Source organism: Dromiciops gliroides, chromosome 6, assembly GCF_019393635.1.
Source record: "Dromiciops gliroides isolate mDroGli1 chromosome 6, mDroGli1.pri, whole genome shotgun sequence".
In the NCBI taxonomy this organism is placed as follows: Eukaryota; Metazoa; Chordata; class Mammalia; order Microbiotheria; family Microbiotheriidae; genus Dromiciops; species Dromiciops gliroides.
The window spans coordinates 96,253,786-96,278,867 of NC_057866.1; the positions used below are offsets into that span (position 1 = coordinate 96,253,786).

The 25,082-nt window shown below is 42.7% G+C and overlaps 1 protein-coding gene and 1 pseudogene across 1 annotated transcript in view; one reads left to right on the forward strand and one right to left on the reverse strand.

Annotated features, from left to right (window-relative positions):
• The window catches only part of NAT8L (N-acetyltransferase 8 like), a 57,435-nt gene that overhangs the window by 13,004 nt on the left and 19,349 nt on the right, over window positions 1-25,082 (reverse strand). The window lies entirely within an intron of this gene.
• LOC122730885 lies at window positions 377-20,800 on the forward strand (annotated as a pseudogene).

The window sequence follows — 25,082 nt, forward strand, 5'->3', positions numbered from 1 at the left end:
CTCACTGAAGGCTTAGGATCACAGACCTAGAGTGGGAAGGACCCAGAAGCCCTTGAACCCAACTCCCTCATTTTACAGGTAAGGAAATTACCTGGCTTCCCCAGGGTCACACAGCTAGGAAGTTGATTGAGGAAGGATTTGAACCCAGGTCCTTTCTCCTAACAGGCTGCTGATCCAACATCTCTTCTGCTACATCTCACCACCACTCACCTCCTTTTGCCTACTCTTCCCTCAAACCACACCAGTGTGTTCTCAGCAGACCTCCTCCACTCGGGCACATGCCAATGCCAGCAGAGTTGCTTGGCCAGCCCCATAAAGAAACAGCCATCCATCGGCACCAGACCAACCCTGCCTATCCCCCAGCTCATCCTGCTGAATGTGTACGGCATACGGGCACCATGGGCCGGAGGACAAGGCTGGGCCAGAGGACAAGGCTGGGCCAGAGGACAAGGCCGGGCCAGAGGACAAGGCTGGGCCAGAGGACAAGGCCGGGCCAGAGGACAAGGCTGGGCCAGAGGACAAGGCCGGGCCAGAGGACAAGGCCAGGCCAGAGGACAAGGCCAGGCCAGAGGACAAGGCCACACAAAGGCAAGGGGTGTCCATGGATGAGGGAAGCAGGGAAGCTGCTGCCTGGCTCTGGCCTCTCTCCCAAGGTCACAGCATCCCCATCGTTTCCAGCCAACAATGAACACCTCAGAAGAGACTCAGTGCATGAGTCAGCAGCCTGGAAACCACGGAGGATCTTCTTCCCTCTCTGCCACCCCAGCCCCAAGAATAACCCATTGGCTGCCTAAGTAGAGTCAACTGTCTGGTGGGTCTCTACCCATACTGCAGCCTAAACAGCCGCTAAGGCCCTCATGACATCATCAGGCCTACTATATGAACTCTGGTCCTAACTACCTCCCCCACCCCCTCCATCCTCACATAGCCACCAAAATAGTCTTCCTGACACACAGAGCTCATCACGAACTTCTCAGGAACCTTCGAGGGCTCCCTATTGCTTCTAGGATAAACACATGTGCTTTAGCCTGGGATTCAAGGCCGTCTACAATCTGACTCTCTTGTCAAGCATTTGGCCACATAATAATTACCCTCAAAGAGGCAGAGCTTCTACATCTTACAGGGGGCTTTCCTACTACTGCCCCATCTTCTCCTCAGAATCTCAGGGAAGGAGGCTCAGCCCAGATCATTAACTCCATCTTACAGTTGAGGAAAGGGAGGTTTGGAGAAAGGAAATGATTTGGCATATTTAGAAAATAGGGGCATAGCTAGGTGGCATAGTGGATAATGCACCAGTCCTGGATTCAGGACCTGAGTTCAAAGATGGCCTCAGACACTTAACACTTACCAGCTGTGTGACCCTGGGCAAGTCACTTAACCCTCATTGCCCTGCAAAAAAAAAAAAAAGAAAGAAAAAGAAAAGAAAGAAAATAGGGATGATCTCTCTCACTCATGGAGATATTCATGTGTGTGCGCGCGCACACACACACACACACACACACAGAAAGCTAAAACAAGCCACAGAAGCCACTTAATCCAGCTTTCTCCCTGATCTGACAGATGAGGGCACCAAGTCCCAGAAACGGGAAGTGACTTGTCCCAAATCAGCTCATGAGTAGCAGAAATTAAGCAAGAACTCAAGTCTTCAAACTCCAAGTACGGGACACATGCCACTAACAACAACAACAAAAGCAGCAGCATTTATTTATATAGCACAGGGCTAAGTACTTTACAAATATTTTCTCATTTGATCCTCAAAACAACCCTGGAGGTAGGCATTATTATTATTTATAGACGAGGAAAATGGGGCAGGCAGAAGTTAAGTGACTTGCCCAAGATCATATAATAGGTATCTGAGGTCACATTTGAACTCAGGTCTTCCTGACTCCGGACCCAGGGCTCTCCCCACTACATCATCTAGCTAGGACCCCCTGATGAAGCTGGGGAGGGGGACGGGTTCCTACAAGAGTGAGATAAGCCTTGGAAGAAGACTTACCCTCCCCAAACACAATACAGCCCTGAGGACTGCTAGTCTCTAACCCTAACCTCCCACCTTATCAGGCCAAGCTCTGACCTCCTCCAGCCAAATGAGGCAAAGATGGAGGGGCAAAGTTGGAAGTGCCTCCTTTCAGGCTCAGCCTGCAGGGAAAGTGAGCGTACCCAGAAGAGTTTACACACTGACCCCAGTAACGTGAAGGAAAACAATACCACAAATTCCTGAATCCTGATCAGTGCAGTGCCCAGTGGTGACCTCAGAGGGCTTATAGTAGAAGCAGGCCTCTCCATTCTAAGCAGACATGGGATTGACTATAGGTAGAAAATGAGGCAAACATTTCACACATGGACAATGGGCTGATTTAGATTTGTTAAGAGGGAGAGGTGAAGTCCTTGGAAAATGACAAATTATGAAAAAAATCAATAAAACATTTTTAAAGTAAATAAAAAGGGTTTGATGTGCGTAGTCTGGATTAGACTCTAACCCGGTTGGTTCCCAAGAATGGGCCGTACCCACTCTAGGGTCCCCTCATCCAAAACAACTGCCTCTGAATGTGGCCATCAGACCAAAGGGGGGTGGGGGGATTCTGTCCCTGGTCTCTTTGACAGGTGCTTGAGATGAAGGAGGCTGTAAGCCCACTGGCATCTAAGATCCCCAAAACAGTGACTGAGAAAATGGTTAGAGGTAGCAGGAACCTGAGAGACCCTGTGGGCCCAGAAACGTGGAGTCATGTCATCTCTTGACCCTCCACAAACACCTCCAATGAAGAAGAATTCACCCTCCTTCAGGCGGCTCAGTCCACATTTGGACAATCCTGACCATCAGAAACTTCCTTCTTACAGGGACACCAACATCCACGACTCCTACCCTCCTAGGCCCTCCCTTCTGGGACCAGGCAGAACAAAGCTAATTTCCCTTTCTTGTTCCAGCCCTTCAAATACCCATCATCCGTGAAGTTTTCCACTGTTCACCCTAACTCAGAGAAAGTCCCTTAGTCTCTCTAGATTTTAGTCTTCCCATCTGGACAATGGAGGCTGCCATAAAAGCCTCACATTACAGGGTTTGCCCAGGGCATGTCAGGTTTTATGAGGGTCCCGCAGGAGAGACAGCGCAAACACACTGGGATATGGTTTAGATACGACAGACAAGAACACACACAACCCATTCGTTGATAGGGGCTCATGCGCTGCTCTGTCCTTCATATTACAGAATTGGCTTCTAAGGAAAGGAGCTGAAATCTTGCTGCCTGTCTACAATTGCCCCCATTGCTTCTAGTCCTGGCCCATGGTGCCAAATGGAATGTGACTTAGTCTCTCTTCCAATAACACAAGCTTTCAAATGTGTGAAGACCCCTTAGCAGGCCCCTCCCCCTCAAAAGGTCTTTTCTTCCACAAGGTAAACATTTCCAGTCCTTTCAATCAACTCCATTTCCTCCTGACCCCTGTCCTATGGACACTTTCTATCTTATCAATATCCCTTCTAAATTTGTTGTCATTCATTCATTTCAGTCATATATATTTGTGACCCCAGCTGGGGTTTTCTTAGCAAAGATACTGGAGTGGTTTGCTATTTCCTTCTCCAGCTCATTTTACAGATAAGGAAGCTGAGGCAAACAGGGTGAAGTGAGTTGCCTAGGATTACAACGCTAGTAAATTGCCTGAGGCTTGATTTGAACTTGGATTCTCCAGACTCCTAGCTCAGTGTTCTATCCACTGCATCACCCAGCTGCCCCATCCCTTCAAAAACTTGCCCCACAAAGAAGCAAAATGTTCCACATAAGTGAAAGGTTCTATTCCAACCTCTTCGGATTGGGAAGGCACCTTGGAACAAGGCAGGACACTGGACTTCAGCACCAAGTCACTCACTTCCCTGGGGCTCAGCTTCCATGTCTATTTGATAAGCTTATATCATACAGGTGGAGCAAAAAACTTTACCACCTAGAAAGGGCTCTCACAACATGAGCGTATATACGTGAATGCTTCCAAAGATTCATGCTTTATCAGTGTGGGAGCCCCCACTACCAACACAGAGTCCAACCTTTCCCAGCCTTAGTCCACAGTTTCCCGAATTGCCATGGCTTCTGTCTCCCTTCAATCTCATCAGTCCTCCACACATTTACCAAATTATATTCCTAAAGTACAGGTCTGATCGTGATACTCCCTTACTCAACTTCCTTCAATGGCTCCCTATTGACTCAAGGATCAACTACAAACTCCCCTGGCTGGCACTGAAGGCCCTCCACAATCTGGCCCCAACTTACCTTTCTAGACTTATGTCAAGCCACTCCTAGTCACCATTCTACATTCCAGCCAAGCTAGACTGCCAGCTGTCCCCATAACTTGATGTTTTATCTCCCACCTCTCCACCTTCATACAAGATGCCCCCAGAGCTTGGAATGAATGTACTCCCTCCTCACTTCCACCCCTTTATATTCCTAGCCTCCTTCGAGACTCAGCCCAAGTGTCACCTCCTCCATGAAGTGTTCCCTCATTCTCCTGCTCCCCCGCATCTGTCAGTGTTTTCTCCTTCTAACTAATAGCATCTGCCTGGAGCCCTCTATAGCACCAAGCTCCTCCTTTGTATCGGTTACTACCCTACTGTCTTCCCCTTTAAGCAGTTAGGTGGCACAGTGGCTGAAGCACCTCACCTAGGAGGAAGGAAAAATCTCAGTTCATGCTGTGCCTCAGACACTGTGTGACCCCCATCAACTCACTTAACCTCCCTCAGCCTCACTTGCCTCATTTATAAAATGGGAATAATAATAATGCCTACCTCATGGAGCTTTTGTGAGGACCACAGAAGAAAACCTAGGTGAAATGCAGCTGTTAATCTTAAAGTGCCAGATAAATGCTCATTGTTGTCATTTCAATGTAAATCCCTTAAGAATAGAACCTGCTTGGGGGCAGCTAGGTGGTATAGTGGATAAAGCACTGGGCCTGGATTCAGGAGGCCCTGAGTTCGAATCCAGACTTAGACACTTGACACTTACTAGTTGTGTGACCCTGGGCAAGTCACTTAACCCCAATTGCCTTACTAAAAAAAAAAATAATAATAATAAATGTACATTTGTTCTCTGGAATAGGGTAACCCTTCCCTAAAAAAAAAAAGAAAAGAAAAAAGAAAAAAAAAGGTTTACAAAGCACTTTACAAATCTTATCTCATCTGATCCTAGTAACAATCCTGGGAGGTAGGTGTTATTATTATTATCCTCCCCATTTTATAGATGAGGAAACTGAGACAGGCAGATATCAAGTGACTTGCCCAGGGTTACTCAGCAAATATCTGGCGCCAGATTTGAACTCAGGTCTTCCTGACTCCAGGTCCAGCACCCTATCCACTGTGCCATCTACCAACCCAAGTCTTTCTCATAGTGGCTACTTCATAAATGTCTGTGGCCAAATCCTATTACAAAAACATCTGCCATTTCTATAACACTTGAAGGTTCCCAAAGTGCTTTCTTTCCTCACACCATCATTTTGTATAAACCACAAGATAGCTCTAGGCATTTGAGTGTTAATCTGGCCAGGGAGTGGGCAAACACTATTAATGGGGGATTGACTGATTGATTGATTGACTGCAAATCCAATTCTTTGTACAATGCACCTAATCATCACCTCCCCCACCCCAAAGGGATTGGGGAGAAAGGGGGGTGAATAACTCATAGAAATGAGGATGAGGAGAGGGGTTGTACTTCTGCTTTCATTGCTACAGGGGACTCCTGAATGAAGAAACTCTCTGCCACAGCAGGTCTGCAGTTTTGCTTAGAAGACTTCTGGTCAAAATGGCTGCCTACATGGAGGCAGGCCAGATACCCCCATAATTATTCCAGCAAAACCCTGAAATTTACCTTAAACTAAGTAATAATCAAGAAATCCAATGGCAAAAACCATAGTAAATGACTTTTCCCACCCCAGACAGAACTGAGCAAAAAGCCATCTTGAAGCAAAAATTTGAAAAAGACCACCAACCAAACCAGCGCCAGGGCACAGCAGACTCCTAGCAGGACCAGCATGGGACGCACACAGGCTGCAAGGCTCTGTGTCCAGAGGCAGCCAGAGGGCTTCCCTGGAAAAGTTCCAGGTGGGTCAGAAAGCCTCAGGGTAGGAACTGTGGAAACCTGGGGAGAACAGCAGCAAGAAACAATTAACTCGGTTGGACATCTCGGACTTTGAAGCACCCAAAGAGAATTCTGGATGGCCCTAACACATGGCCCAGAGATGTGAGAGAGGACCCTAAAGATCCAGTGCTCTAAACCTCAGAGATCAGGGTGGGCTGAGGCCTGGAAGGTAGAAAGAACTTTGAAGAAAGAATGCTAAACCTTAACCAAGTAATAGACTCCCTGAAAACTACAGACCAAAGAAAAATCAATGCCTCCATGAGATGGCAAAAAATATTAGAACACAATCAAAATTTAAAAATAGAAGAAAATTATATCCAAAACAACTGACCTGGAAAACACGTCAAACAAGTTAAAAATCACTAGATTAGGGGGCAGCTAGGTGACGCAGTGGATAAAGCACTGGCCCTGGATTCAGGAGGACCTGAGTTCAAATCCGGCCTCAGACACGTGACACTTACTAGCTATGTGACCCTGAACAAGTCACTTAACCCTCATTGCCCCCCCCCAAAAAAATCACTAGATTAGCTGAAAATAACGTTCTTTTTGAAAATCCTGGACATTATATTTCAAGAAATTATAAATGAAAAGTGCCCATATCAGAACTGGAGGGTAAAGTAAAGACAGAATCCAGTAATCAGTAGATTGGTGAACCCCCTGAAATAAAGCCCAAACTGAAAAATTTTAGGAATGTCTTAGACAAAATCCATCAAAGAAACAATACCCCAAGCTTATAGAAAAAAGCAGCTAAAAGACCAAGGAACCAAAGTTAGCATCCCATAAAACCCAGTGTTATTCAGTTGGTTTTTTTAGTCATGTCCCATTCTTTGTGACCCCATTTAGAGTTTTCTTGGCAAAGATACTAGTGTGTTTTACCATTTCCTTTTCCAGCTCATTTTACAGAAGAGGAAATTGAGGTAAAGTTAAGTGACTTGTCCAGGGTCACACAGCTGGCAAGTTTCTGAGGCCAGATTTGAACTCAGGTCTTCTTGACTCCAAGCCCAGCATTCTACCCACTGTGCCATCTACCAACTTAAATATTTCTCACAGCAGCTACTTCATAAATGCCTGTGTCCAAATCTTGTTATTAAAAAAACTGCCATTTGGGGGCAGCTAGGTGGCGCAGTGGGTAAAGCACTGGCCCTGGATTCAGGAGTACCTGAGTTCAAATCCGGCCTCAGACACTTGACACTTACTAGCTGTGTGACCCTGGGCAAGTCACTTAACCCCCATTGCCCCACAAAAACAAAAACAAAAACAAAAAAAACCCCTGCCATTTCTGAAGTACTTAGAGGTCCCCAAAGTGCTTTCTTTCCTTATACCATCATATTTTTGTATAAAACCACAAGTTAGCTCTAGGCATTTGAGTGTGGATCTGGCCAGGGTGTAGGCAAACATTATTAATTCAGTGCTTTTGATTGATAAATTGACTGACTCTAAATCCAATTTTTTGTAACAATGTTATAATCACCAAAGATAGTAAGACAGTTTGATATTTCCTTCTCCTGTTCATTTTACAGATGAAGAAACTGAGGTAAACATGGTTAATTGACTTGCCTAGGGTCACACAACTGTGTTTCTGAGGACAGATTTGAACTCAGGTCTTCATGACTCTAGGCCTGGTGCTCCATCCATTGTGCCACCTAGCAGCCCCCTTAAAATTCAGTAACTTCTACTATAAACAAGAAGAGATTTTGGAATAGGATATTCCAAAAGTTTAAAAAACTGATGGGCTTACAGCCCAAAATAACAACATACAAAGTTGAAAATAATCTAGACCTGTCCAACATTTCAAAAGACCAGAGCTAAAGGGGGAGTCTGAAATGCAAACACAAGAGTCAAGAGAAACCTAGAGAGGTAAAAATCAGTGTAAGTAAATGCAAAAAGTCATAAGATGATGGAATTTGAATATTCTAGAATCCTATGTATTCTCTATTCTATAGAATATAGGGCCTAGAGTCAGGAAGGCCTGAGTTCAAATCTGACCTCAGACACTAGCTAGGAAAGTTATTTAATCTGTTTGTCTCAGTTTCCTCAACTGTAAAATGGAAATAATAATAGTACCTACCTGACAGGGTTATAGTGAGGATCAAATGAAGTCATATTTGTAAAGCACTTAGCACAAGGCCCGGCACATAGTAGATGCTATATACATGCTAGCTCCTATTGTTTTTAGCTATTATATTCCAAGGTGGGAAGAAAAAAGAATTTCAATGTCTTCATAAAATTCAGAATTTCAGTGTCTTAAAAAAGGGTACCAAGAGAGTTAAATAAGAAAACCAGACTGACAGAGAGCATGGATTGACCCTGTTCTGAGGAATGGAATATCAGTTCACCATAAGAAAGGATGAGAAAGGGGTGGCTAGGTGGCACAGTGGATAAAGCACCGGCCCTGGATTCAGGAGTACCTGAGTTCAAATCCGGCCTCAGACACTTGACACTTACTAGCTGTGTGACCCTGGGCAAGTCACTTAACCCCCATTGCCCTGCAAAAAAAAAAAAAGAAAAGAAAAAAAGAAAGGATGAGAAAGATGATCTCAGAGGATCCTAGAGAGTATGAACCAATACAGAATAAAGTAAGCAGAACCAGAAAAATGCATAGTATAAGAATAAAATTGTAAACAACAGTTCTGAACCATTTTAACACTCGGGCCAAACCAACAATCATAAAGGGCCTATTTTGAAACAAGTTAACCACCTCCTGAGAGGGAAGTGATGGAGTCTATCCAGAAAAAGAACTATGGAATCTGAATGCAGATCGAAGCATACTAGTTTCACTTTTTGTTGTTTTTTATTTGTTTGTTCTTTCTTGTGGTTTTTCCCCTTTGTCCCAATTCTTCTCTCACAACATGACTAATGTGGAAATATGTTTAACATGATTGTAATGCATAACCTATATCAGATTGCTCACTGGCTTTGGGAGGGAGGGGAAGGGAGGGAGAAAAATTTGGAACTCAAAATCTTACAAAAATGAATGTTGAAAACAATATTTCCATATAATTGGAAAAAAGTAAAATAAAATACTATTTTTAAAAATAAAGAGAAGTGGTGGAGTCAAGAAGGGCAGCTAGGTGGCATAATGGATACTGCTGGGCCTGGAATCAGGAAGACTCCCCTTCTTAAGTTCAAATCTGTCCTCAGACACTTACTAGCTATGTGACCATAGGCAAGTCACTTTACCCTGTTTACCTCAGTTTCCTCATCTGTAAAATGAGCTGGAGAAGGAAATGGCAAACCACTCCATTATCTCTGTCAAGAAACCCCCAAATGGGGGTCATAGAGAGTCAGACACAACTAAACAAGTCACAAGAACTCAAGATGCAGAGATATATATTTTTAGACTTGGTCACAATGAGGATTCATATAACTAACATATGCTCATTTGCTACAAGGTGTTTTTTTTTCTTTCCCTTGATTTTTTTTTGGGGGGGGGCGGGGCAATGGGGGTTAAGTGACTTGCCCAGGGTCACACAGCTAGCAAGTGTCAAGTGTCTGAAGCCAAATTTGAACTCAGGTACTCCTGAATCCAGGGCCAGTGCTTTATCCACTGTGCCACCTAGCTGCCCCTCCTTTGCCTTGATTTGTTTTGTTTTGTTTTGTTTTGTTTAAGTGAGGCAATTGGGTTAAGTGACTTGCCCAGGGTCACACAGCTAGTAAGTGTTATGTGTCTGAGGCCAGATTTGAACTCAGGTACTCCTGACTCCAGGGCCAGTGCTCTATCCACTGCACCACCTAACTGCCCCCTTTCCCTTGATTTTTTTTTTTTTAGTAAGGCAATTGGGGTTAAGTGACTTGCCCAGGGTCACACAGCTAGTAAGTGTTAAGTGTCTGAGGCCGGATTTGAACTCAGGTACTCCTGAATCCAGGGCCGGTGCTCTATCCACTGCGCCATCTAGCTGCCCTTCCCTTGATTTTTAACAGGGTAGAAGGAGAGTTGGGGAGGGGTAGAAAGCATAGGGCAGTAATAATGATGTCCCTGCCAAAAGGTCTACTGAAACATTTTTTAAACAGAAGTTAGTTTAGAAAGAAGTACAGATGAGCATAACAGTTTTGAAAGTAACATGTGGAATTTACTTTTTAAAAAGTAAGTGGTAGGAAATAGAGATTCACAGGTTCACATATAATCCTATTTTTTTCCTGTCATATAGTGTATATGGAAATGGGTTTTTTAGATTCAGAATTTAACATGTTTTAAAGAGTTGCCTAGAACAGAGATGTCAGACTCACAGCCAGAAAACTCCCCCAACCAGATGAAAATGTAATTGTCAAATGTTTAACAAAATAAAAATATAATACAACATAGATAATGTTAATTTGTGGTTTTCTAGGTCAACATAGGGTTACAATGAGCCATTTCTATTTGAGTTTGACACCATAGAGCTCTAAGAGGTTAAGTAACTTTCCCCAGGGCCACAAAGAGGTGGAAATTGAACTCGGGTCTTCCTGAGCTCCAAGGTGAACTCTCTTATCCATAACACCATGCTGCTTCTCCATTCAAATCACCCATTTTAAGAGTTACAACGTGATTTCCTCACACCATCCCTGTGAAGTAGGTAGTAAAAGGAAAATTCTTTCCATTTTACAGGTAAGAGCACTGAGGCTCTTCAAGAGAAAGTGACTTGCTAGAAGTTTTACACACTTAAGAGATGAAGAGTTTAGGAGTATCTGAATTATAGACTGATCTCTTCCACTCACCCAACATGGCTCCTGCTTTGCTGCCTCAGCTTTTACTCATATCCTACCTCTGATGAAATGCCCTCTCCCATTCTGAAGTTCCCCTTATCACAGCCCTGCATTACATATCAGTAGCTAACTCAAGTCTCACCCCTTCAGTTGTTCAGTCACTTCAGTCATGCCTTGTAGGGTGGAGAGCAGGTCTGTCTTACTCCTCTCTGCCTCCCCCACCTCATCAATACAAAATTGATCTCATCTTCTTGTACAAAATGACTAATATGGAAATGTTTTACGAGATTGCACATGTATAACCTACATCAGACTATTTACCATCTCAGGGAGGTGGGGAGAGGGGAAAGAGGGAAAGAATTTAGAATTCAAAACTTTTTTTAGCATTTAAAAATTGTTTTAACATGTAATTGGGGGAGAAATAAAATATAATAGTAAAGAAATAAATAAAATTGATCTCATCTGTAAAATAAGGATGAGAATAATAGCACCTCCCTCCCAGGGTAGTTGGAAGGATCAAAAAAGATAATACTGCATGCATTCATTCATTCATTCATTTATTCATTTATTTTGGTGAGGCAATTGGGGTTAAGTGACTTGCCCAGGGTCATACAGCTAGTAAGTGTCAAGTGTCTGAGGCCATATTTGAACTCAGGTCCTCCTGACTCCAGGGCCAGTACTCTATCCACTGCACTACCCAGCTGCCCTGATAATACTGTATTTATAAAGCATTTTGCAAACCTTAAAGCACTATGTAAATGCTAGCTATTATCATTAGAAGGGTGAATCACTTGGATAACTGCAGATAAGGGAAATGCCATGGTCTGGTTTACCTGGATCTCAACAAGACCTTTAACCAACTCCCTCCTGCTGTCTTTGGGGATAGCTAGATTCAGGCAGATCAGATGAAATATCATGAAATTCTATACAAACATCAATTAAGACTATGATTATAGAAGAGCTAGGCAGATTCGGACCTGGCTGGATGACCCAAAAGTAAGAGCAGTCTCTCAAGGGCTGATGTTGTCTTATGGGGACATCTCTAATGGAGAGCCACAGGGAGGAAAACTCCTTCCCAGGACTCTGAGTATATTTGTCAGTGGCTTGGATGAAATTATTGTGGGATTGCTTATCACCAGGCTGGATGGATGGGCTGAATGTAAAAGGATGGAATTCAGTAGAGAAATCCATAAAGTCCCAAGTCACACCCTTGGTACCACTGTGAACTCACAGGGATGCTCCAAGTTATTTTAAATTTTTGAGGGGAACACAGTGGCTGTATCTGCTACTAAGTGCATTTATTATGTGATATCTTTGCAAAGTAGGTTTTCAGCATCTGCTGTGATAAAAGGCAAGTACTTGGAGAAAATCAATGGGTAACAGGAAATGAAGGTAGCAACAGCCAATCTGATTTAAGGTTTGAGAAGTTGTGCAGGCCCAACAGATGCACACATCCCATTAGTGAGTAAGTGTGGTTGTTTTCAAATGAAATCTAAATGTTTTCTTTCACTTTATGTAAATTATTTTTTTAAATGGCAACTATGTTGTTAGGTCATAAATACTTATTAAAGTTGTTCAGATCTTACTGCTTAATATACAGAACTGTTAGGTATTTCTTTAGGCCTAGGGGTACCATGCAAAAAGTTACTAAGAAACAAAGGGTGCCATGAACAGAGAAAGTTTGGGAACTTCTACTGTGCTCTATGATACAAAGAATGGGGCGGGCGGGGGGGTGGGGGGGGATCTCCAATTGTCCTAATCTATATCTCACCACTGGACCCAGATGCTCTGGAGGAGAGAATGAGGTTGGTGACCTTGCTCAGCCTACCCTCACTTAAATCCAATTCACTGCAAGTCATGACATCACCTCCTGATATCATGGTCCTCATCGAGAAGGAAGGACAAATAACAATGATACAAAGACAAGCTAGGGAAGGTGTGGCTATGGTCACTTTTAGGAAAAAGAACTGGGATTATAAGTGGATGGTCAGCTCTATATCCCATCAGTATGATGTGTTAGCTGAAAAAAAGAATATGGTCCTGTGCTTCAAAGATTGAAGGTGAGATGATAATATGTGATATGTATAATGATATATATGATCATGTAATAATAAGAAATGAAAGACATTCCCTTGAGGCCAACTGCGATTCCTCCAAATCTTGGTAAATGGCATATAAAGGTCACTGTGGTTAAAAAAAATGACCCATTAAAGGCTAACGTACAACTATATCTCTACCAACTTGGCTAGCCTGGTCCTGGACCTAGAAATCTAGACTCCAAGCCTCTTCAGTTTGGTAGACCGTACCTATCAGGGCTTATACGCCAGTGACCAAGACTTCGAGGGTATCGCATCCAGAACTAGGGAGATCACAGTCATAGTGTTCTCTACCACGATCAGACAACATTCAGAAATGCTGGGCTCTTGCCCAGGAATGGAATGTACCTTAACAAAGGCAGGTGAAAATCTATTCCTCTGAGGTGTCCCAGATCTGATCAAGAGGAGTTTACACCGAAAAAAAGAGGTAAATGAGAGGAGAAAGCTGCCAAACTACATCCACCAAAATGGACACCAAAGACAACAGTACCTACAACACTGGGAGAATAGCAGTAGAAAAGAGCAATAATTCACAGAAGAAAAAAATTTTAAACAACAAAAACAGCAATAAACCCCACAGCATCAGGTATTTAAACACAAATGCACAATGTATGGAGAATAGACATTCTAACACAAGTAGACAAATCTGACTTAATAGTTCTGTGATAGGACTAATAAGTACCAATACTTAATATCAATAGTACCAATGATAGTACCAATGATACTTGGTAGGATGATACTTATCCTTGGAATATGACTCAGAATGGGTATACCTTATTCAAAAAGAGGAAAAAATAGATTCAAAGGGAACAACATTGAACATCAGAAATATATGCTTACAGGGCAGCTAGGTGGCGCAATGGATAAAGCACCAGCCCTGGATTCAGAAGGACCTGAGTTCAAATCTGGATTCAGACACTTGACACTTACTAGCTGTGTGACCCTGGGCAAGTCACTTAACCCTCATTGCCCCGCCCCCCCAAAAATTTAAATTACACACACACACACACACACATGCTTACAATACCACAAAGGTCTATAGCACAAAGAAATCAAAGAGAAAAAGGGCTCATGTACAAAAATATTTATAGAAAGCTTTTTTTAGTGCTGGCAAAGAATAGAAAACTATGGGAAGGAATCTAGTTCAAGAAAACAAATTCCCACATTAGCCATGTCCAAAAATTGTCTCACTCTAGAAGGTGGGTATCGATCAATTAATGAATAGTTAAACAAGTTATGGTTTATGAATGTAATTTAATGCTGTTGTTCTATAAGAAATTATTAAGAAACTTAAGAAGACTTGTATGAACTGATATAGGGCAAAATGAGCAGAACCAGGGAAACAATTCAATAATAACAATTTTGTCAAGACAAACAACTTTGAAATATTTAATAGCTCTGATCATTGCAATGACCAACCATGATTCAGGAGATTCATGATGAAGCATGCTACCCAGCTTTCTGTGAGGAGTGAGATAGACTCTTTGGGCATGGCCAAGGTGGGAATTTTTCCCCTCATCTATGTATATCTGTTACAATGGTTTTGTCTTTATTTCCTTTTCAACAGTGAGGGAGGAGATGGAAAGAAAAGAAAGGTCTAGTTTTGTTCACTAAAAATACTAATTTTAAAATTTAAATTTAAAACAAGATATACGAGGAAATTTAGAAATTCCAAGCAGGAAACATGATTGTTGTGTGTTGGTTTTTTTTAGCATCTGGGCAAGGATCAATAGAGGGAGACTTAGAAACAAAATTGTCATGGGAATAAACTATAGACCACCCAGGCAGAGGGAAAAATCAGACAAGGAATTCAGGAAACAGATATCAAACCAGGCACAGAATTATGCTACTGAAGCAATGAGTAACATTTGAATGTCCAGATGCCAGCAGAAATTCTCTGAGAAAAACAAAGCAGCTAATAAATTCTTGGCCTACTTTAATGATAATTTTATCCTTCAAAAGGCAAAGGAATCAATAGGGAGAATGGCTATTATGGCTCTGATACACATGGAGAAGGAAGCCTAAGACTGATCACTAAAGTAGAAATAAACAATCAGGAAATCTGGGGGGAAGCAACCATTGCATCCCAGAATATGGGCGGAGAAGAAAACTAGGTAGAGTGGACATGAACCCCAGATTCTGAGGTGGTAGGTGCCAAAAGATTCAGAGAAAGGCTGAGGAGGACCCCATAACCTAAGGCTCTTGAGAAGGAAAGTCTAAAGACACAAACAGAAGTAATTCCAATAAGAAGAAAAGGAGGAGCTGTGTAAAGAGATCCACATGGATAGAAGGGGAATTCAATGATATTTTTAAAGGGAAATATAAAAGTCCAGCACAAGCCTGTAAGGCAAGTTGGGAACAAAAAACTCAGAATGACATAAGAATTAAGTTATGCACAATCAAAAGGTCATCTTTAGCTAGAAGCAGCTCCAAAGAGATAGGATTGGGAGTGAATGTATGACAACAGGTAATGGAAAGATGGGCAGTTACTCAATTCTTGGTTTGCCTTTGTCTTCTCTTTCAAGGAAATTGATCTTTGGCCTAGAAAGAATGGGATAAAAATGGTTGATAAGGAGGTGGAACCCAAGATAAGTAATAAGACATTAAGGGGAACACCTTGAAATCCTTGATGAATTGCTTCAGCTGAGAATTCTACAAGAAGGCTGAGAACTTTGCAGGAGGACATGATGTTTATTTAGTTCTTGTATATTCTTCCCGGACATTTAAAGATGGGTTGATGGGGCAGCTAGGTGGCACAGTGGATAGAGCACCAGTCTTGGATTCAGGAGGACCTGAGTTCAAATCCAGCCTCAGACACTTGACACTTACTAGCTGTGTGACCCTGGGCAAGTCACTTAACCCCAATTGCTTCACCGAAAAAAAAAATGGGTTGAAGCTAAGAAGAAAAAATGGAATAGAGATAAAAGTAAATTTCTACCTGCGTGTTCAAATATTCAAGTGCAAGCTAGACAATGGTTAAACAGTGTGTAAATAAACACTAGTCTGGAGGGTCTGGCAGATGACAAGCTCAACACAAGTCAATCAATTGACAAGCATTTATTAAATTCCAACTATGTGCCAAGCACTATACAGCAACACTGCAACATGGCAGTAAGATGGGCTTAGCATCCAGAAAGATGTTCTGCCCTGTCCCAACCACATCTGGACAATTCTGTTCAATTTGGGGCACCCCATTTTAGGAAAGATGTTGACAAGCTAGAGAGTGGCCAGGATGATATAGGCAGGATCTATTGAAGGAAGTAGGGATTTGTAGCCTGGATAAAAGGAGTGAGAAGGGAAACAGAGCAGAGCCAGCTAGTCCAACCCCCTCATCTTACAGAGGAGGAAACTGAGGCCCCAGGAGGCCAGCTTCAAATAGTAAATTCTAGGCATGGCCAAAAATTTTAACTCTGACTCTCTTTCCAGGGTTCTTTCAATTCCACTTAAGCAAGACAGTGAACTTATTGAGCCTCAGTTTCTTCCCTTGCAAAATGGTAGTAATTCTTGAGAGCCTTGGGGAAGGGACACTATCTTCAAACAGCTAAAGGGCCGTGACATGCATGAGAATAGTGTATGTTCTGCATTCCAACTTCCCTTCCATTCTTCTGACACTCCACGTCCTGTGTCCTAACATCCGTTCTAGCTCTACCATCTTATATTCGAGGCCTGTGTTCAAATACTCAGACACTCACTAACCATGTGACCCCAGAATAAATTGCTTAATCTTTCCCAGCTGCAGTTTCTTCATCTATAAAATGAGAATAATTGCACCTCCCTCCCAAGTTTGTTGTGGGGATCAAATGAGATAATACATGATTTGCAAACTTTAAAGCACCATGTAAATGTTAGCCATTATCATTATTATCATGATATTCCATATTTCCCTAGAAGGGCAAAGACAGAGGGGAAAGCCTACACTGATGGAATGGAAGGCAGCTGGCCCATTCCTCACCATCTCATGTAGGCAGCCCCTTCATTCATTCATCCAGCCCCTCCCCCTCATTAAACCCAAGTCCTTCAGACTTTGAGGAACACAACCACCCCCAATCTCAGAAAGAACCTAAGGACAGGGGGCAGCTAGGTGGAACAGTGAATAAAGCACTGACCCTAGATTCAGGAGGACCTGAGTTCAAATCCAACCTTGACACTTACTAGCTGTGTGACCCTGGGCAAGTCACTTAACCCTCACTGCCCTGCCAAAAAAAAAAAAAAAAGAAGAACCCAAGGACAGTAAAGTCAAATAACAAAACTCCCATTTCCAGATTGCTTTTGATTTTACAAAGGCCCTTCCTCCTACCATCCCTGTCAAAAAAGAAGTGCAAATTATTTTTCCCATTTTGCCAAGGAGAAAACTGAGGCTCAGATGGACTGTGAATTGTCTAGTATAACAGAAAAAAAAAAGCAATGGATCTGGAGTAAGGGATCTCAAATTCAAATTCTGGCTCTGTTACTGACTTTGACATGACTGACATGACTTTGGGTAAGTCCATTTACCCCCTACAAAATGGAGGATAATGTCATCCTGCTGACTTCAGAGTTGTGGGAAGAAATAAATGTAAATGATAGGGTGGACATAAAGTGACTTGTAATCATCTTCTCAGCTATTATATTCATGCCCAAACTTTTTCTAGGGCTTTAAGATTTACAATGCCCCTTCCCCACAACTCTCAAGAATTACTACCATTGGGGGCAGCTAGGTGGAGTCACTTAACCCTCATTGCCACCCCCCCAAATAAAAGAATTACTACCATTTTGCAGGGGAAGAAACTGAGGCTCAATAAGTTCACTGTCTTGCTTAAGTAGAATTGAAAAAATCCTGGAAGGAGAGTCAGAGTTAAAATTTTTTGGCCATGCCTAGAACTTACTGTGTGAAGCTGGCCTCCTGGGGTCTCAGTTTCCTCCTCTATAAGATGAGGGGGTTAGACTAGCTGGCTCTGCTCTGTTAACTTGTTTTGCTTTGTTGCCAATAATTGATTCCTATAGATAGAGACGTGCATCCTCTTGAGCTGTTGTCGTTGTTGTCGCACCTGACTCTTTGTGACCCTATGGACCATGATATACCAGGTCCTTCTATTCTCCACAATCAAAGCCTGTCCAAGCTCGTGTTCATTGTTTCCATGATGCTGTTTATTCATCTCATCCTCTGCCGTCCCCTTTTCCTTTTGCCTTCAATCTTTCCCAACATCAGGATCTTTTCCATTAAGTCCCGTCTTCTCCTTATGTGGCCAAAGTATTTAAGCTTCAGCTTCAGTATTTGACCTTCCAGTGAGTAGCCTGAATTTCTTGAATAATTGACTGATTTGGGGGCCACCAGGTGGCACAGTGGATAAAGTACCAGCCCTAGATTTAGGAGGACCTGAATTGAGTCCTTACTAGCTGTGTGACCCTGGGCAAGTCACTTAACCCCAATTGCCTCACCAAAAAAAAAAAAAGAGAGAATTGACTGATTTGGGGGCCACTAGGTGGTACAGGGGACAAAGTAGCAGCCCTAGATTCAGGAGGACCTGAGTTCAACTGGAGTCACTTACTAGCTATGTGACCCTGGGCAAGTCACTTAACCCTCATTGCCCCACCCAAAAAAAAAATTGACTGATTTGATCTCTGCTAACCAAGGGACTCTCAAAGATCTTCTCCAGCACCACCATTTGAAAGTGTTGCTTCTGTGGTGCTCAGCTTATAGTCCAACTCTCACAGCCCTACGTTGCTACTAGAAAAGCTGCAGCTTTGAATAAAGACCTTTGTCAGCAAGGTGACATTTTCGCTTTTTAGCATGCTGTCCAGATTTGCCATAGCCTTCCTTCCAAGGAGCAAGTGTCTTTAGTGTCTTGAGCTGTGTAACTGCTGTCTTACATGTAATTAGGCATGTTACCACTGCCTGACAAGTGGTACTCTATAGAGTGCCAGGTCTATTACACATTCTGTTACCGTCCATTTGTTTTTCATTTTTTTCCCCAAAGTTATCATAGGTTGGATAGCTGGGATATCTGGGAAAATCACCCTTGTTGTTTTAAAACGTTTGTATTTATGCTGCAAAGTTGTATGGTTCAAGCTTACTCTGGTTGATTGGGGGGCCGGAGGGCAGCAAGGGGAGAACTTCCAAAAAATTCTGCCTGGAAGAACATAACCAGGCTTGCAACCAAGCCTGAGGCATTTTGCAGGCTCCTGTGTTGGCAGGAGATGTGACTTCTAATTGGTGGACAGAACGCTGTCGGTAAAACACCATGGACCTGCACCAAGGGCAGAATTGGTGTGAGAACTTCTTCTGGAAGAGATTATGATTCCTTACACTCAGGGAAGAAAGACACATAACAAGACTTTAGAAGCTGCAAATGTAAGAAGAGCTGGCTCCCCAACCTGTCCCTGATTTTCAGCCTGCCTCCCTCCTGAGATACTTTAGAGGCTTTCCCCTTGGGAAAATCGAGACCTCACTCTTGCTTTGAGCTGAGATCTCATTTCACTCATAGCAAAGAGCTGATTCACTCTTGTTCTAATCTGTGTAATTTCTCTGATTTCTGTTTGCTGCTTGCTTAGATAAATGGGCTTACTTGCTACTCGTTATTTGTAATGGTATTTTGGATAACCAGTATTTGGCAGGAAGGGGCCAAGTCAGCAGGTTTAAGATTAGGGCTACCCTCCCCTAAAGAGCAAACGGAAATGACTTTTGTTTTGAACAACAAAAATTGACAAACTATGCCCTTCTATGAGACATTTGAGGAGGCATATAGATATAATTCCAGCCCAATGTCCCTCTTAGATAGATAGGCAAGAGAATGAAGGAGAAAATGCCCAGCTATGGCCCTTCTAGTTCCTTAGTGGACATGAATATTGTGTTTCCAAGAAGGGACTGGGCCAATTCTCCAATAATTATCAATCTTTGCTCCCTTCAAGGTGTGTCTACAGGTTTAGATAACTCATATGAATGTACATTCCTTATACGAATCAACATATCTTACAGGTAGTCTTTTGAAATCTCCAACCTCAGTTCCTCTGATCCTAAGCGTCGATGCTGGGGTTTGAACTCAGTTCTCCTGACTCCAAGGCATGCTGTCCAGTCCAACACAACTGCCTTCAAGACACCCAAAGATAGGGAGTCACAGCCTCGGGTGTTGACGGCAGCTTTGGGCCGTGGCTGGACAGACAGCTGGAGGCACTGGGGGTGGACTGGGCCATGTACGGCGCCTACATCAGAGGAGTCCTGCAGGATGAGGAGGAGAAGCTGGACATGCTACAAGGCATCCTGGCCACCTTCCTGGAAGAAGACTCGCTCCTTGATATCAGCAGGGAGATTGTCGAGCGGTGATTGGAAACCCAGAATGTTGTCACCAAAGAGAAAAAAGAAGATGAGGTGCAAGCTATTGCCACACTTATTGAGCAGCAGGCACAGATTGTGGTGAAGCCCAAGATGGCATCAGAGGAGGAGGAGAAGCAACGGAAAGCTGCCCTATTGGCCCAGTATGCCAATGTGATGGATGAGGAGAATGGAGTGGATGAGAAGGATGGTTCAGTTGCCACGACAATAAACATTGGGTCAGAAAAATCTCTCTTCCAAAACACCAATGTGGAAGATGTCCTGAATGCTCCAAAATTGGAGCGAGATTCACTAAGGGATGAGTCTCAGAGGAAGAAGGAACAGGATAAATGACAAAGGGAGAAAGATAAGCTGGCCAAGCAGAAGCAAAAGGAGAAGGAAAAGAAAAGGACACAGAAAGGGGAGCGCAAATGGTAACGTCTGGATGCTTTCTTCCTCCCCAAGGACTTGATCAAAGGAAGAACTGGGTCTTGCATATGGTGTGTCTTTCAGAGAAATAAGAGAAGTCCTGGTGGTTTTCTAATGCATTTCCTCCCTTGTTTACACAGCCAAAAGAAAAATCACAAATGTTTAATTACAAAATGTGTCATGTGATTTGTGGCGTGAGTAATGTTGGACTGATGTAGCCAATGTCTGTACCAAAGATCTGAGAAGGCGGAACTTATTTTCAGCAAATCAATTCCCGCGATCCTTTTATTAACCACTTAAAAATTTTGGTCTTCCTCTTCTTGGCCAGAAAACTAGATTTGTAACTTTTAAACCTGGAGTATGTAGGGTTGGAATGGATACTACTCTCCCTGACAGAATGTAGAATATAAGTTTGCTTTGAGACAGCATTTAGTTCTAAAATGTGGCGTTCTTTATTTCTATCAGATAGGATAGAAAGCTGAATCCAGATTTTATTTTTTAATAATGTATAGGAACAGAAGCCTAAGCCTAGGGAAGTGGAGGTAGTTAATGGATGTTAAAAACAACAACAACAACAGTATGACTATCGTGTTCGTGCAAGGCTATTGAAATATGTAGCTCTAAATTTATAGTGCTAACCATGACTTTTTTCCCAACGTGATAGAAGAAAGTTTGGTATCATTCCTACCTTAAGACTCATCTAAGTAAAAACTTCTAGTGATTCCTAGTTTAAAGAATTAGGGTGGATAGGGTAGAACGGATAGAAAGGTCATCTCCCTAAAGAAAAAGACAACATTAGGGATCTCTAACAGTACTAGGTATCCAAAAAAGAGGTCAGCATCTCCTGGTCCACCGTGTCATTCTTCAAGTAACATTAGGAGAAAGAAGCCACTGGCTACTCATTCAAATTTGGGTTCTGGGAAGGTACTGATACCTTCTTTATTATCAAGTTCATTTGGATGGGGCAGATGTCAGCAGGAGTTCTCCATCTCTGCTTTCTTCACTGGCTAAACTTAGTTGCAAGTAACTACACTTTGACTGTAAACAACTACTGACCATAAAATAACCCAGAGAAGGCACTTTCACCAAATAACAGACTGAAAGTAGATTAGTTTCATGTGATTAATTATATGGGAGTAACAGACCTTTTACTTGTGTGCAGATGATTAAAATGATGCCTGGCTAAGGAAAGGTTTTTCTCCTCCGTCCTTCACACACTCCTGAGCCATAGCATTTCAGAAATGTAAATGTTCACATTTTCCACTTTTTTTTTTCAAATAAACTTCTGATATTTAAATCACAAAAAAAAGAGACCCAAGATAAATATCTCAAACCTCCTGGAGAAAGAAGGAGGCAGCTAGGAGGGGAATGGAGGGGATGGGAGGGAAGACAGCAAGGATTTTTTTAAAAGGCTAGAACAATTGGATACAAAGAATGAGTATTTGGCTGCCTTGAAGTGACTTCTTAAATCAAGACCCCAATACATGTCCTTCAGAGACCCAGCCTTATTAGACTCACTGACTAACATACAGAAGCAAACCAACGTGGGGCAGGTAGGTGACGAAGTGGATAAAGCACTGGCCCCGGATTCAGGAGGACCTGAGTTCAAATGCAGTCTTAGACACTTGACACTTACTAGCTGTGTGACCCTGGGCAAGTCACTTAATGGAGGAAGAAGAGGAGCAGCAGCAGCAGTAGCAAACCAATGGGGACACAGTGTTCACAGGATTCCCTGAAAGATGCCTGGGACCTTTGTAGCCCTGGCAGAAGAAAGAGATCTCTGCTACGGAATGACTTAGTTATTTTCAGCAATGCAATGATCCAAGACAACTCTGAAAGACTTATGAAAAGTGCAATCCATCTACAGAGAAAGAACTGATGGTACCTGAATACAGAGGGAAGTATATTTTGTTGTTGTTGTTAGTTCCTTTTTCTAAAGTTTTTTTGTCTGCTATATTTTGCACAACTGCACATGTATAACTTATATTGAATTGCTTGAGTTCTTAAGTGGGGATAGGGAGGAAGGATGAGAATTTGGAACACAAAGTTTTGGGGGTTTTTTTGGTTTTTTTTAGTGAGGCAATTGGGGTTAAGTGACTTGCCCAGGGTCACACAGCTACTAAGTGTCAAGTGTCTGAGGGCGGATTTGAACTCAGGTACTCCTGAATCCAGGGCCGGTGCTTTATCCACTGTGCCACCTAGCCGCCCCTGAACACAAAGTTTTAAAAATCCATGTTACCATTTGTTTTTACATGTAAGGTGAGGGAAATTCTAAATAAATAAATGAAATGAAAGGGGGAAAAAAGAAAAAAAAAAGAAAAGACTTAACAGCAACGTGTGCCAGGCACTATGTTAGATGCTGGGGATACCATGCCAAAAATAAAATTGTTTTCCAGTTACATGTAAAGATAGTTTTCTACATTTGTTTTCATAAGATTTTTAGTTCCACATTTTTCTCCCTCCTTCCCTCTTCCCCAAGACAGAAGGCAATCTGATGTAGGTTATATATGTACAATCACATTAAACATATTTCTACATTAGTCATGATATAAAAGAAGAATCAGAATAGGGGAAAGAGATCTTGGTGTCAGGTCAGATCGCCACTCTCTTAACAAAGACATCTGATGGGGAGCAGAGGAGAGGGAGGGAACAAAGCACAGACCCACTCAAGAAAGGGAGGAAAGTGCCAGCCATTGCCGCTTCATCCGAAAGGAACTCTAACATTGGACAAGTTAATTCTTCTCACCAGGATTCCATTTTCCAGTGAAGGGGTTGGAAGAGCCAACCTTCCATCTGTGAACCTACTAGAAGAATCACAAAGGTGAGCTGCCCACTGCTGCAGGGATCCCCATCATATAAACTGTAAGCTGTCCTCTACTCACTCAAGGTGGGGAGCTGTCCACAAAGTAGTGCTTAAGTGCCAAAGTGTTCAAGCAGTACACAAAGCTTCCTAGAGATTTTTCATTTGGAGTCTCCTGTTTGAAGACCTCCAGTGATGGTGAGCTCACTACCTCTTCCCAAGGAAATAGGATCTATTCTTGGGAAACTCTAATTGCTGAAAAGTTTGGGGTTTTTTCCCCTTAGCAGCATCCCTGTGAGCTTAGCTGCTAAATGTTCCCATTTGAAAGGTGGACTCTTGAATGATTAAATATTTGTAAAAAGCACTTAGCATAATACCTGGGTACACAGTAGGTGCTTTAAGTGCTTATTCCTTTCCCTTCCCCATATTGTGATTCCTCTTTCTCAGCACCGTCTTCCAAGATATTTTTGTCACCATCTCCAGCAGTAACAGAAGCCAGGGGCTCAAGGAGCTGCCTGAACCCAAGGCCTGTATCTCTCTTCTTGTCCCTGGGCTGGGAACACATGGGAGGAATCCCACAAAAGCCTGAGCTATCTTCTTTTGGAAAACCCTATATACCCACAAGGTAGAAAACAGTAATTTTGAAATTATCTTTCAGGAAATAACATCTTGGATTGTGAGCGAGAGCTTTTTAGCACATCCCAGCTGCGATTATCTGAAGCCTATGTCTGTGATTGACACGGACAGAAAAATGGATTGGGGGGAGCTGGGAGTGAGAAGAAAGTGACAGTTTGGGATTTTCTTTTATCAGAAGCTTTAAAATATTAATGTTATCTCACCATCAGTCCTTGATGAAATGAGACCTGGGAGCAAATCTCCTTTCAAGACCCATCCTTTCCCCCTTCCATATGTCCACTTCTACCTGGAAAAATCTTCCTTTTTCATCAGTTCAGGTGCCCCTTCTTCCAGGAAGCCTCCCTTGATTCCCCTATCCAAAAGTGGTCTAGAGATGGCAGTAGTTAGAGATCACATTTTCTAATGGAGAAGCAGCATTTGGAAGGAATCAGTTTTCAAATCTGGCCTCAACTTGTATGTCAAATTACTTAACTGAGCCTCAGTTTCTTCATTTGAAACTGAGGGGGTTGGACTGGATTACTTTGATTGTTTGAATAGTTGGTCGATTCCAGCTCCGAACAAAAGAAATAACATTTATAATACTATGTCCTAAGCACTAGGGCTACAAATAGAAATGTAAGGCAGTCCCTGTTTTCAAGGAGCTCATATTCCAATGATGGAGACAACACAGAGGAGGTTTCAACTGCAAGTCAGATGGGTTGCTCTCCTTGACAAGGTCTGTAGGGGCAGAGATAGAAGCAGTGCTTGTGGTCGGGGGTAGGTGGGGAGGGTAGGGGAGAGTTGCATGGCATTGCTATTCCCAGTTGGAAAAAAGATCCTTAGGAGCAGCTAGGGGGCACAGTGGATAGAGCACCGACCCTGGATTCAGAAGGACCCGAGTTCAAATCCGGCCTTAGACACGTGACACTTACTAGCTGTGTGACCCTGGGCAAGTCACTTAACTCCAATTGCCTCACCAAAAAAAAAAAGAAAGAAAGACAAAGGAGAAAAGATCCTTGGCTGCATCTACTTGGGTCTGAAGGGAGGTGACAGTCAAA